Source organism: Rhinolophus sinicus, chromosome 12 (genome assembly GCF_057876585.1).
Source record: "Rhinolophus sinicus isolate RSI-liver-muscle chromosome 12, RSI-T2T, whole genome shotgun sequence".
Classification (NCBI taxonomy): Eukaryota; Metazoa; Chordata; class Mammalia; order Chiroptera; family Rhinolophidae; genus Rhinolophus; species Rhinolophus sinicus.
Genome location: NC_142512.1, coordinates 11,519,569 through 11,532,064, shown reverse-complemented (window position 1 = coordinate 11,532,064; position 12,496 = coordinate 11,519,569).

Below are 12,496 nucleotides of genomic sequence, written 5' to 3'. Positions count from 1 at the left end.
TGAGTTATAAACACTACGCCATTTTATATACGGGACTTGCTCATCTTTGGGTTTTGGTATCTGTGGGTCCTGCAACCAATCCACCAAGGATACTGAGGGACAGCTGTAAATATAGTATATGTATGTATATAATATACATGTACATATGTAAATACATATGCAAATTAGGGGGAAGTTGGGTCCAGGAGGAAGTGTCAGGAAAGCTGTGGTGTCTGCAGGCTCCTCCCCAGCAGGACAGAGCAGGTGTGAGAAGCCAGCTGGGTCCCTGGGTGGTGGACTCTAAATGTCCTGGGAGAAAGGGCTGCTGCTGCAGTTGTGACATCAAACGGGCAGCAAACAGGCATGGGGACTGCCTGGGGAGGCTTTGGCCCTCCTATTCAGAGTGTCCCAATTCCCCATCCTGGAGTCACAGCTGCTCTGGCTCAGCTCTACTCCCCTTACCCAGCTAGCCCCATGTTCCATGCCCTGATGGTACGACAGGGTGACCAAACACCCAGGTTAGCCCAAGGCTGGCAGGTTTCCTGGGACATGACATGGGACCTTCAGTGCTAAAACCAGGCCAGTTCCAAGCAAACCAGGATGAATTGGTTACTTTCACACGTGGAGCCTCCAGGCCTGTGCACAAAAGCTCTCTCCACCTGGCATGCCCTTTCCACTGGTCTTCAGTTAGCTAAACCTCCCAGTCTGGCCTTACTCTCTACAATGGCCCCTGAGTCCCAGATGGGTTCAGAGCTCTTCTTCTGGGCGGTCATGTTGCTCTTCTGCTCTATTGCACTTTCTGATGATTGTCTGTCCCCCGAAAACAAATTATTTCATGAACCCTCATGTATCCCCAGTCCAGCTTCAACAATTATCGATGCTCATTCTTTTTCATTTGTCTCCCTCCTACTTTTTTTTTGGTTGGTATTTTAAAGCAAATCCCAGACATCTCATCTTTCATTAATTCTTACAAGTGGAGATGTGTCTCTCTAACAGAAGGATTCGTTCGTTCCTTTCTTCCTCTTTTCAAAAACAATAGCATCTACCAATCATACATGAAATTTAAACATTCTTTAATGTTAGTACCCATTCCACAAGTCCCTCACTGTCTCAAAAACACCTTTTTATGGTCAGGTTTCCATAAAGCAGGATCCTAGCAAGTTCCAGCGCTCCTTTGCCACGTCTCCCAAGCCTCGTTTCACCCTTGGTAGCCACGCCCTGCTCTGCTCACACCATTTAGTTATTAACGATAACCAGGTTGTCTGCCTTAGAGAACACCCACATTCTGGACTTGGCTGGTGCTTGCTCATGGACCATGTAACCTTTTCCTCTATTCTGCAAGGGCCTCGACTTGTCTCAGTGTCACTGTCACCTGGGGTCCGGTACCATGCTTTGACCCAGATGATGCGCCCAGTCAATGTGGAATAAATGGCCAGCAAACATTCATCGAGTACCTTACAACTGATAGGAGCCTTTTGCCTGCATGCCGTTTGGTCCTCACTGGAGCCCCATGACACAGGCAGGGCCACCTTTTGTATTTGCTTCTCAGTTGCGCTGCTGGGACAGGTCACCAAGACTGAAGACTCAGAAGGCAGTGACCCTGTCCACCCTCCCCTCTCTGCCTCTCACACCAAGTCATGGGAATTCACAAACAGGGACTCAGGTGAACTACAGGTCTCTGAGTCCTCTTCAGAGGAGGTCTCCCTGAGTGGGAGCTTTCCCCAGTCCTGGGTATCCCCTGCCAAGGCCAGTCCTGAAGGGCAGTAGGTTCTAATTACGGGGAGGGAGCCTGGGCTCAGTCCCAGCAAGGGAGGGCTGTGGGTAGGGGCCACACCATTGGCTGTGGGGCTACACATCTAATGAAGGAAGAGGTGTCTGTACCCTTGTCTTTCACGCTGTTTGCGCCAATGTCTTCTCGTCATGGCCTAAAAACCATCACAGCAGCTCATTATCTTAAAACAACAACAACAACGACAACAACCAAACCAAAATAAAATAAAAACCACAACTTTCTCCCCCTCCCTCAACACCAACACTCCTGGAGAATATGTTCAGAGCGAGTCCTTGCTTCCACCCCAGTGGCACTTCTGTCCCAGCCTGTGCCCAAGGGCAGAGCAAGACACAGAGACAGAGGAAGTAAGGGGAGAAGCAGGCTTGGAGGGAGGGGATCCAGCTCCTGTGGATTCAGGTGGATGTGGGAAAGAGGAGGTTCCCTTGGTCCATAGGCCCTAGGCTCCTTCTAAGGCAGATGAGAAGCCTTTGTTTTCCTGGGCCCGGGAGAGTCATGCAAAGCAATTACTCAAATCAGGTGGCCCCAGGGATGTGGCATCACCTTCCATCGCTCCCTTCCCATCCACGTTAGTCTTTGTCTCCTTTCCTTTCCCATCAGGGGTGCCAAGACCAAGGAGATGGGACTCTCTGGCCCTAAGTGTCTCCTGGTCTGTCCCCTTGGTCTCCTTGGCCCCTCGGTTAAGTAAAAGTATCTTCCTAACCGGTCTCTCTGGCCGGGTCAAGCCTCTCCTCTCTAAGATACACGGCGCCAAGAGCTACGTCCTGAAGGTCATTTCCTCTGGCCACCCTCATCGTTGCTTTCTCTTTTTTCTTGTCTGTTCTGATGGTCTCTTTCCTTGTCTCTGTCTGTCCATCTTCCTCCTGGTCTGCTTCTGCCTCACATACATGAGCGTTCTCAAGATGTCCTGATTTCCTTGGGGAACACTCAAGGAGATAATGCCCCTTTCTTTCGCTGTAGATATTAATTGAGCAGATGGTGTGGGGATGGCAGCAGGGCTGGGTCCTGTGTGGGGAATGGAGTGGTACATAGGCAATTTTATTATGTGGGGGTGGGGATGAGGGAACTGGGGACATGAAGGACGAAGGGACTGGTACAGTTTTACAACAAGTGACAGTGGAGTGGGGAAGGAAGGAACATCTTTTTTAGAGAGTGGTTGCCAGGGTGAGCAGTAGCTGCCAGGACCCGCCCTCCTCTTCAGGTGGTCTGAATCCCTCAGAGGAGCTGGACTGGGCGGGGTGAGCTGGTGGCCTTCAGTCCAGGTCCTGGGCTGACGGGTCAGAGGGCGGAGGCGGCCTGCTCCTTGGATGCGGCTGCCATCTAGTGGTGAATTTTAGGTATAGGGGTGCTATATGAAGTTCAATTATTTCTTGGCATTCCTTGCCCAGTAATCAGTCTCCCGCCTGGTAATTAACGTTGGACTCAAGTTGGAAAAGTCAACTTCACAGTGTTTGCTGATAAACACAATCTCACAAAAACAGTCACCACAATTTCAAAATTTCAAAGAATTAAGACTATCTTTTGAATGATTTAAAAGATGTAGTATGTATTCATCACTTCATCAAATATTTACTGTGGCTCCATTATATGCCAGGCCCTGCTTAGCCGAGGCACTGGGAGAAGAGATGACCTTGATGAACTATACGACTTAGGTGACACATGAAAGACAACTGCATTAACAATTTCCAACCAGAAGGAAAACTCTTCAATATAGATATGTCTGTGCTATGCGTTGAGGAAACAAAGGAGGCTCATTTTAAAGCAGATTGATCTAAAGTGGTAACTGGGGTGGACAGAGAGGCTTCCTGAAGGGAGGTTATGGCAAACATGAGCCTTGAAGGGCATAGAGGAGCATGGGAAAAAGTGATGGAGGGGATAGAGGTTTTGGTGGTGGAGGTGGTGATGCACGTGGACGTGATGGGGGTGGGGGGTGATGCTGGTTCCAGAGGCAGAGCTGGTGGTGTTGGTGTTGATCAGGAGACAGAAGGAAACAGACTGTAGGAAAGCATACACTTTTCAGTTTCTCCTTTTATGAATCCCCGAGTGCTCAGTTGTGAATATAAGGAATTCAATCTAAAATTTGTAGTGTGTGTTCTAACCAAGTGTTCTATTTATAATATTGTAGAATTTTAGCACTGGAAAGGATTCCGAAGAAATTATATCTCATGTGTTTAAGTAATTCTTCTGTTAATATTTACACTGGGTCCCGGTTTCTCTTACTAAAAATGGCGGTATCTTCCTGTGTCTTGGGCAATTAGGATGGAGCTTTCATGAAGTCTAGCGTGGATTTGTGTAATAGCCTGCTTAAGGGTCTCCCTGCCTTGGTGCCCTCATCTGACCTCATTACTGCAGGAAGAATCAGATGTATCTGTTTCCTTCTTTCTTCTTTCCTTCCTTTTTTTTTTTCCTTCCTTCCTTCCTTCCTTCCTTCCTTCCTTCCTTCCTTCCTTCCTTCCTTCCTTCCTTCTTTCCTTCCTTTTTGTTTTTTTAATTCAGCAAACCATTGCGACTACCTGCTATGTGCCAGGCTGGGCATATTGGTGATTCAAATGTGAATACTATGCTGTTCCTGCCCTCAGGGAGTTGACAGTATAGTGGGGGAGATAGACAGGTAAATAGGTGTAAAAACTGTCAATACACAACCCCTTCCCAGGCATCAGAAGGATCTAGTCCCTTTCCCTCCTCTTTCAGGTGTCACCTCTAGAATATTTGGGGAGGGGGTTCCCAAGCTAGCCAGTCCTCTGTGCACCTTGGCTGTTCACTGGCTCCACGTCCTTTGTCCCAGGTCCATCTCAGGTCTCTAACCTGCTGCTGGTCACCCCCAAAGCTCCACCAACACAGGGTGTGTGTGTGCCTTATAGATAACTGCTCCAAGTTTGAGGGAGCAAAGGATTTCCTGGCAGGGAAACACTTAACATTTTTTTTTTTTTTTTCTGATTCAAAATGCTTTTACTGAACATAAGTTAGGCTGACATAGAAGGATAACCCCTTGCCAGGGATGTCTGCATTAAAAAAAAGATTATATGATAAAATTCATTGTTTTTTCTTTTGCTATACAGGTCTGTGACTTTTAACACATGTATAAATTTGTTTAACCACGATCATAATCAGGATAAAGAACAATCTCTTCACCTCAAGGTGTCCCCTGGTGCAATCACTCTACAGTTACTTTCTTTCCCCTGGCAATCCCTGATTTATTTTCCTTTTCTATAGTATTGTCTTTACAAGCATGTCATGTAAATGGAATTATACAGTATGTAAATTTTTGATACTGGCTTCATTCACTCAGTAGGACTTCATGATCCATCAGAGTTGTTGCATGTATCAACAGTTTTGTCCTTTCTATTGCTGAGTAATAGATACATGTAGCGGTTTGTTTATCCACTCACCTGATCAAGGGCGTTTCAGTTGTTTCCAGTGTTTGGCACTTGTGTAGAGCTGCTGGAAATAGTACCGTGTCATTTTTCATGTTAATTTTTTTTCTCTAAGAGTAGGACGTCTGGGTCATATGGTAAATGTGTAATTAACTATACATGGTAAGCTGTTTCCAGGGCAGCTATACCATTTGCACCCCCACCAGCAGTGTATAACATTTCCCATTGATAACATCAGCAACTTGGTGTTATCAGCTTTGTGTGTGTGTGTTTTATATTTTAGCCAATCTAACAGGTGCGTCATGTTTTTGTTTTACATTCCTTTATGGCTAATGATGTTGAATGTCTTTTATGTGTGTTTTTTTGCCATCCCTATATCCTCTTTGGTGAAGTGTCTGCTGATATAGCTCACCAATTTCTAAATTGGATGGTTTCGCTTCTCATTGTTGAGTTTTGAGGTTCCTTTATGTATTCTGGATACAATCTTTGCTCGATATGTGATTTGCAGACATTTTCTTTCAGTCTGTAGTTAATCATTTTCCTCTCTCAAGGAAGTATTTGTTCTTAAGTCACGGACAGTGGCCCTCAGTGATTTTCCATTTTTGACTGACTAACGGTCACCTCCCATGGTGAGGTTTCAAGGACTGTCTGTGACCTGCACCTAATCCACTGGCCTGGGCTTGGGTCTCAGGCCACTCACAGAAGCCAGAACTATCACCATCCTTTTACTTATTTTGTAAATAACAATTTGATTTCTATTTTGAGCCATCATTGTGTTTGGGTAACAGAAACTTAATTTCAGTCAATTTGGCTTTTCTTTTCACTTTTTTTCTGGGGCTTCCCTGAGTTTGGGGAATGCCAGGACCTGAGGGGGCATCTGAACATCAAGTCGTCCACATCTGCTGCTCCCAAGCAGGTCACTGCTGAGCCTCTGCTGGTTTCACCTTGATGACCTTTTCAGGTTTGAGAAGCTCGTCTACTTCTGCTCCACTCTTGGGTCCTCAGAAATCCTATTGCCTCCACACTACCTTGGGGCACCAAGAGTTACCCATCAGCCATTTGAGGTGATACTTCTCTAGTTATACAGTCACCTCTCATTATCATCTAGTCACCTCCCTGCCCCTTTTCTGGAACTCTCCATGGTAGAAGGACTTCAGTCTCCCTTGCTGTATTTCTTCCCAAATATATTAGGTTGGTGCAAAAGTTATTGCGGTTTTTGCAATTATTTTCAACCTTTTAAACCACAATTACTTTTGCACCAACCTAATAGCTGAGTTCTTCATCAATATGGACCTCAAGCTGGGCAGCGGCGTGCAGAGTCCTCATTGCTAGAAATCATCAATGTCCATGTTTTCTTCCCTTATCCCCTGTTATAGACCGAGTTGAACCCCCCCAAGTTCATGTGTTGAAACCTTAACCTCCAATGTCACTGTATGTGGAGCTAGAGCCATTAAGGAGGTAATAAGGGTTAAATGAGGTCATGAGGGTGGGGCCTAATTCATTAGGATTGGTTCTCTTATAAGAAGAGGAAGAGACACCAGGATTACACGTGCACAAAGGAAAGAACATGTGAGGATACTGAGAGAAGGCAGCCATCTGCAAGCCAAAAAGAGACGTTTCCAGAAGAAACCATCCCTGCCAACACCTTGATCTTGGACACCCAGCCTCCAGAACTGTGAGAAAATAAGTGTCTGTTGTTGAAGCCACCCAGGCATGGTCGTCTGTTCTCAACGCAGGGAATCCTTTTCCATTGTTGAGTGGTGGATTATAGAGAAGCCTTTCTCCTCTCCAGACTTTTTCCTGAATTCTGTCATTCATGTGGTATGCCCTTTTGTTATGACCTATGCTTACACCAGTCCAACCTGGCTTTTCAGTAGGCAGGGCCCAAGAACATCAGCCAAAATGGGTTCTGACCAAGAATAACAGTGAACACACCACATGGAAGGGGTCACATCAGTAGCGGGGGTACTCCAATGACTCTTGATCCTTGTTGGTCTGAGATTAACGCAGGATTCACACCTGGGGCATTGTGGGCATTACATTTGCAAAGGGAAGAGTGTTAGTCTCTTTCACAAAAGTAAAACTATGGACCAGGATCTTAGCTGTGGAAAGATCTTAGGCCTTGGTAACTCTTCAAAGTGCCATGTCAGTGACCACAGAAGGAGATTGGTCAAGGAAGAAGTGATACCCAGTGCTATGGGCAGAGCCCACAGAGTTACAGAGAAAAGGAGTGGGAGGCAGATCATACTGGCCTGGAGCCAACTTACCTTTGGATTTCTTGTGTGAGATAATCCATGTCTTTACTGTTTAAGCCACTCAAAAGGTCATTACTGTAACTTACAGTTAAAAAGTATATGTGCCAAAAAAAAAGAAAAAAGAAAAAAAAAGAAAGAACAACAACAACAAAAAAGTATATGTGCCCACCTTTCCCCAGAATGCTGAATACTGTAGTATAGTAGCAGGACAGGCTTCATTGAAACACCAAACAATGCCAAAATATTCTGTTAAGTTATTCCCTATTTCCTTTCTAAGTATATATCACTTCCTTTTACATTCTATTGGATAGCACTTGGTCACATGGCTACATCTAACTGTAACAGAGGGTGGGAAATGTCAGTTAGCCATGTGTTCAGAGGAGTAATAAATAGATTTTGGTAGAACATTAGCAGTCTCTGCCACAGTCTCTGACCAAAATCTATATTTCATAGTCTCCCTCTATATTGGTTTTCTATTGCTGTGTGACAAAGTATCTCCTAAATTTAGCAGATTAGCGCAGTAAAAAGTTATTATCTCACACAGTTTCTATGAGTCAAGAATTTGGGAAGAGTTTAGCTGGATGTTTGTGGCTCAGGGCCACTCATGAAGTTGTGGTCAAGATGTCAACAAGTCTTTTAAAGGCTTGCCCAAGGCTGCAGGACATGCTTCCAGAATGGCTCACTTCTAGCTCCAAAGGATCTGGGAAATTAATGCTGGTTGGTGGCCGGAGGCCTCAGTTCCTCCACACATGCACCTCTCCTTAGGGCTGCTTACATGTCCTCACAACATGACTGCTTTCTTCCTCCAGAACAAGTGATCCCAGAGAGAAGCTATGATGCCACTGATGACCTAGTCTCAGAAATCACGCATTGCCATTTCTGCTACATTCTATTTATTAGAAGCAAATCCCGAAGTACAGTGCATACTCAAGGGAAGAGAAATGAGGCTCCACTTCTCAAAAGGAGATTTATCCAAGAATTTGTAAACATGCAGCGTGTCTTTGAATAACGTCATTTCATTCAACATCATTTCATTATAACATTGATGAGGTGCCATAGGAACTTAACTCTTGCTCATATCAACTAGCCTATGATAAATCTGGTTTTGTTATACATCATTTTGCTTAAAGTTACAGAACCCAGCAGCAACATTAAGTGAGGAGTTACTGTATTTTAAAATGACTGCAATCTTAAAGAAAGGTGTTGTCATGAGACATAGTTCAGGAAAATGAAATATGGAGGAGACATGGGGGTGGGGCTTCCAGGAGCTCTTATGAAAAGGGTGGGCACACTTGGCCTGTTTGCCCTTTCACCTTCCGCTTTATGACTGTCTGGACTCTGAGTGAGACTGTTATTGCTGCCATGGCCATCTGGGGGCAGTGAAGAAGTCTTAAGGATGGAACCAAGCAGTAAAAAGATTGGAACAGAAACAAAAAGAGCTCAGACATTGATGGTATTGTGGAGACACTACAACAGCCCTGGACTTCCTACTTCTGAACTAAACAATGGAAGAAAGCGAATCATTATCTGATTTAAACCAGTGTATTTTGTGTGTGTGGGAGGGTGCCAGTGGGGATCTCTGTTAGAACTAAATTCCTAATTGATGCAACTTATATGTTCCAGGTACTATCCTAAGCACTGGAGAAACAAATTAGAACAAGAAAGAGTCCCTGTCCTCAAGTCCAATAGGGATAAATGCTGGTAGCTTATGACAGAAAAGGGACAGTTCCTCATGCAAACAAACAACATTCAAACAAGGTTGTAGAAGAAACTCACCAAATGGAATGTAATCCCCATGGAGCCATGATCTGGTCTATTATCTTTATTGCTTTATCTCTTGTACTTAGAACAGGACCAAAGGTATTCAAATAATAATCTATTCAATGAATAAAACGGAAATAGAGCATGTCTTCAAATGAAAAGAAAATATCTCCTGTGGGGAGAAGATGATAATGAAGGACATTTTGGATTTCTAGTTGGGTTGGAAGACAAAGCCAACGGAGCAGGGCACTTAGGAGATAGGCTCACATAGGGACCCTCGGGAGGTGCAGGCCAACTGGGCGGCACAGCCTATGCACTTACCTTTGCGATCACTTTCAAAGAATGCAGGGCTTATTGTGGCGTTGATTACTGGAGGCTCTGAGTGCTCAATTTGGCTTGAAAATGCCTCTCCTGAAAGTCAGAATAGCAATTAAGGAAGGCATGGGGAGAGTATTAACCCATATAATTAATGAGGTCATTTGTTTTGCTGAGAATTTCACTAAGGCTTTTGAAGAGGACTGTTGCAATGGATTACACCCCCAAAGGATGGACATTTTCTGTTTTGCCTGTAAAGCCCCCATCCTGTCCTGCAAAGCCAATTGCTGGTTTTAATTGACATTCACTTGTCCTTTTGCACTAGTTTCTCTGTGGACCTGTTTGGCTCCAGCTGTCCTCCCTGGTGAGTTTCTCAAAATGGATTACACAATTTCAGCCAGTGTTGGTAACATCCTGGACCCCTGTCCTAAGAATAATGATGAAATTAAACAGCTATAATGTCCTGATTTTTTCCCCCTAAAGTTGCAGAGGACACTACCTTGGACGCTGACCCCTGCATTTGCCAAGCCAGTGATTGTCACACACTGTCTCTTTCCATCAGTCCAGACAGGTAGACTCAGCATTGTGGACGCGTGCCCAGAGCCTTCCCCTGCATCAGGGCCCTGCAAGGTTCACCAGGGCCTGCAGAAATAGGTGCGGTTTTAAAAAAGGTTTCCACACACAGAAAGAAAATATTAATTAAATCTTTTCTAAGGTAACATTAAGTTTTTGAGTTTACTAAAACACAACTCAACACTTACATTGCCATATATACATATATATGTGTGTGTGTGAATATATATATATATATATATATATATATATATCACATATATAATATGCATATAGAATATGTATGTATACTATATACACTATATATTCAATGTGGACATATTTTAATAAGTTTAATATGATGTAAGATTGGGAGCCTCTAAACATGAAGGATCTTTGAAAGTCCTGAAATGGTCTTGGGTCGCCTTGCTTCTTGAAATCCAGGTAAGATTATTCAAGAAATCTGTGGAAATCCAAAGCCCTCCCTATGATTTCCGCTATTTTCTGTGTTTCTGCTTGGGCATGGCTTTTAATTTCAAGGTTGCCCCTGGCTCCAGGGACTGTCTTGGCTGAACTAATGTGCTTTGGTGCTTGTCTCCCACGTATTTTCTCTGATCCTTCCTGCACCAACTCAGCTGTGAAACTCAGCTCTCCCCTCAATTTCCACAAATCTCCCACCTAAGGGATATGTTTGGAGAAGCAGAGGACAGACCTGACGTAACAGCCGTGTCAGTGACTTTGTATAGACTCCAACAATGCCAATGAGTTCGACCCTTCTTACAAGTTCTTTAGCTGCTGTGACAGTGTCCTATAACTTACCTTCAAACACTTTTGAAGTAGTAGGTGATGTAGATATGCATATAAATTAATTAACCTGGAATAACGTGAATTAAAATTAACATTTGAGGCACACCCTCTGAGGTGTTTTCCAACACCAATTCTCCAGTTCTCTGGACACCCAACTAGGTGTCCAACATTCAATTCAATTCTGACACTAACCAGCTGGAGTGAGTGTCTGCTTCACGGATTTAAATGTTCAGTCCCATGAGAGTCCTTTCTGCCACTTCAGATGCCTGTCATAAGTCTTGAGCCACCCATGCTTCTGACCAACGAGTTATAAATCGGGGTGCCCACAACTCCTTACTCAGGTTCAATAATTTGTTAGAGTGGGTCACAGAACTCACAGAAACACTTTCCTTTCATTTATCAATGTATTATAAAGAACACAATTTAGGCTAGATGGAAGAGGACAATGTATAGTGATGGTGGTGGAGGATGTGGGCATAGAGCTCCCATGCCTTCTCCGGGTGCACCATTCTCCCAGCTCCCCAATGTGTTCACTCTGACATTCTCTTGGCCACCGTCATAGGGTGGTGATAATGGGCCGTCTGCCATCTTGCCCCCACAGGGCAAAAGCAAACATGGTTACCAGGCTACATAACCAGTGAAGATAGCTTGCTGTTTTCATTTTTTCTAGCTCAGCTCTTTATTTTTCTAAAATATATATTTTTTTATTTTTCAGTTACAGTTGACATACCATATTATATTAGTTTCAGGTATATAACACAGTGATTAGACATTTATATAACATATGAAGTGATCACCCTGATAAATCCAGTACCCATCTGACACCATACACAGTTATCACAATACTGCTGACTATTCCTTATGCTATGCTCTACATCCTCATGACTGTATTGTAACTACCAATGTGTACCTCTTAATTCCCTCCCCCTTCACTGATCCCCCCACTCCCCTTCGCTGGGCTTGGGGCTGTTTAGGAAGAGGTAAGCTGAAGCCAGATGCCGCTTGTTTGGGATTTGTGAAACTCTGAGATATTTTAAAGTCCACAGCATTAACAAAGAGTGGCTGTTTGTATGGGAAAGACAGTGGAAGAGGCTTGGGTGGGCTCACAAGTTGGGTGGGTCAGGGTCTCAGGGAATCACCAAGCTGGGGCCAATGGTGTTATATTAGTTAGGTTGATGGCGACTCAGATATAGTGGCAGAGAAGAGGGAAGGCTCAACAAAGGAACTATGGCTTCTGCCAGCATTTCAGTCTGGGAGAAAGCTGTCCCTTCTGCCCTCGTCCTGAAGTCAGACAATTCAGTTCCTCCCCGTGTGTCCCAGGCATTTTTCGAGCTGCTGGCCCAGCACTGGAGCTCAGAACAAATGTACCTATCAGTGAGTAAGTCCATGCATGGACCTTTTACAAGGAATGCTGGGACTGCCACTGCCCTCCATCTCACTCAGCCACAATCTTTGCTGGTTTTTACAGACAGAATTTGTGGGGATTTCTCTTCCCGGCACTGGAACCCTGGGTTTGGGAGCCCTGTGTGGGGTTGGGACCCCTCGCTCCTCAGAGGGGATCTCCATAGCTAAGATATTCTTTCTGATTTTTAACCACAACATATGGGTGAGGGACAGCCTGTTCCGGATTTCCACCCCTCCTACCAGTCTCGAGGTGGCTTCTT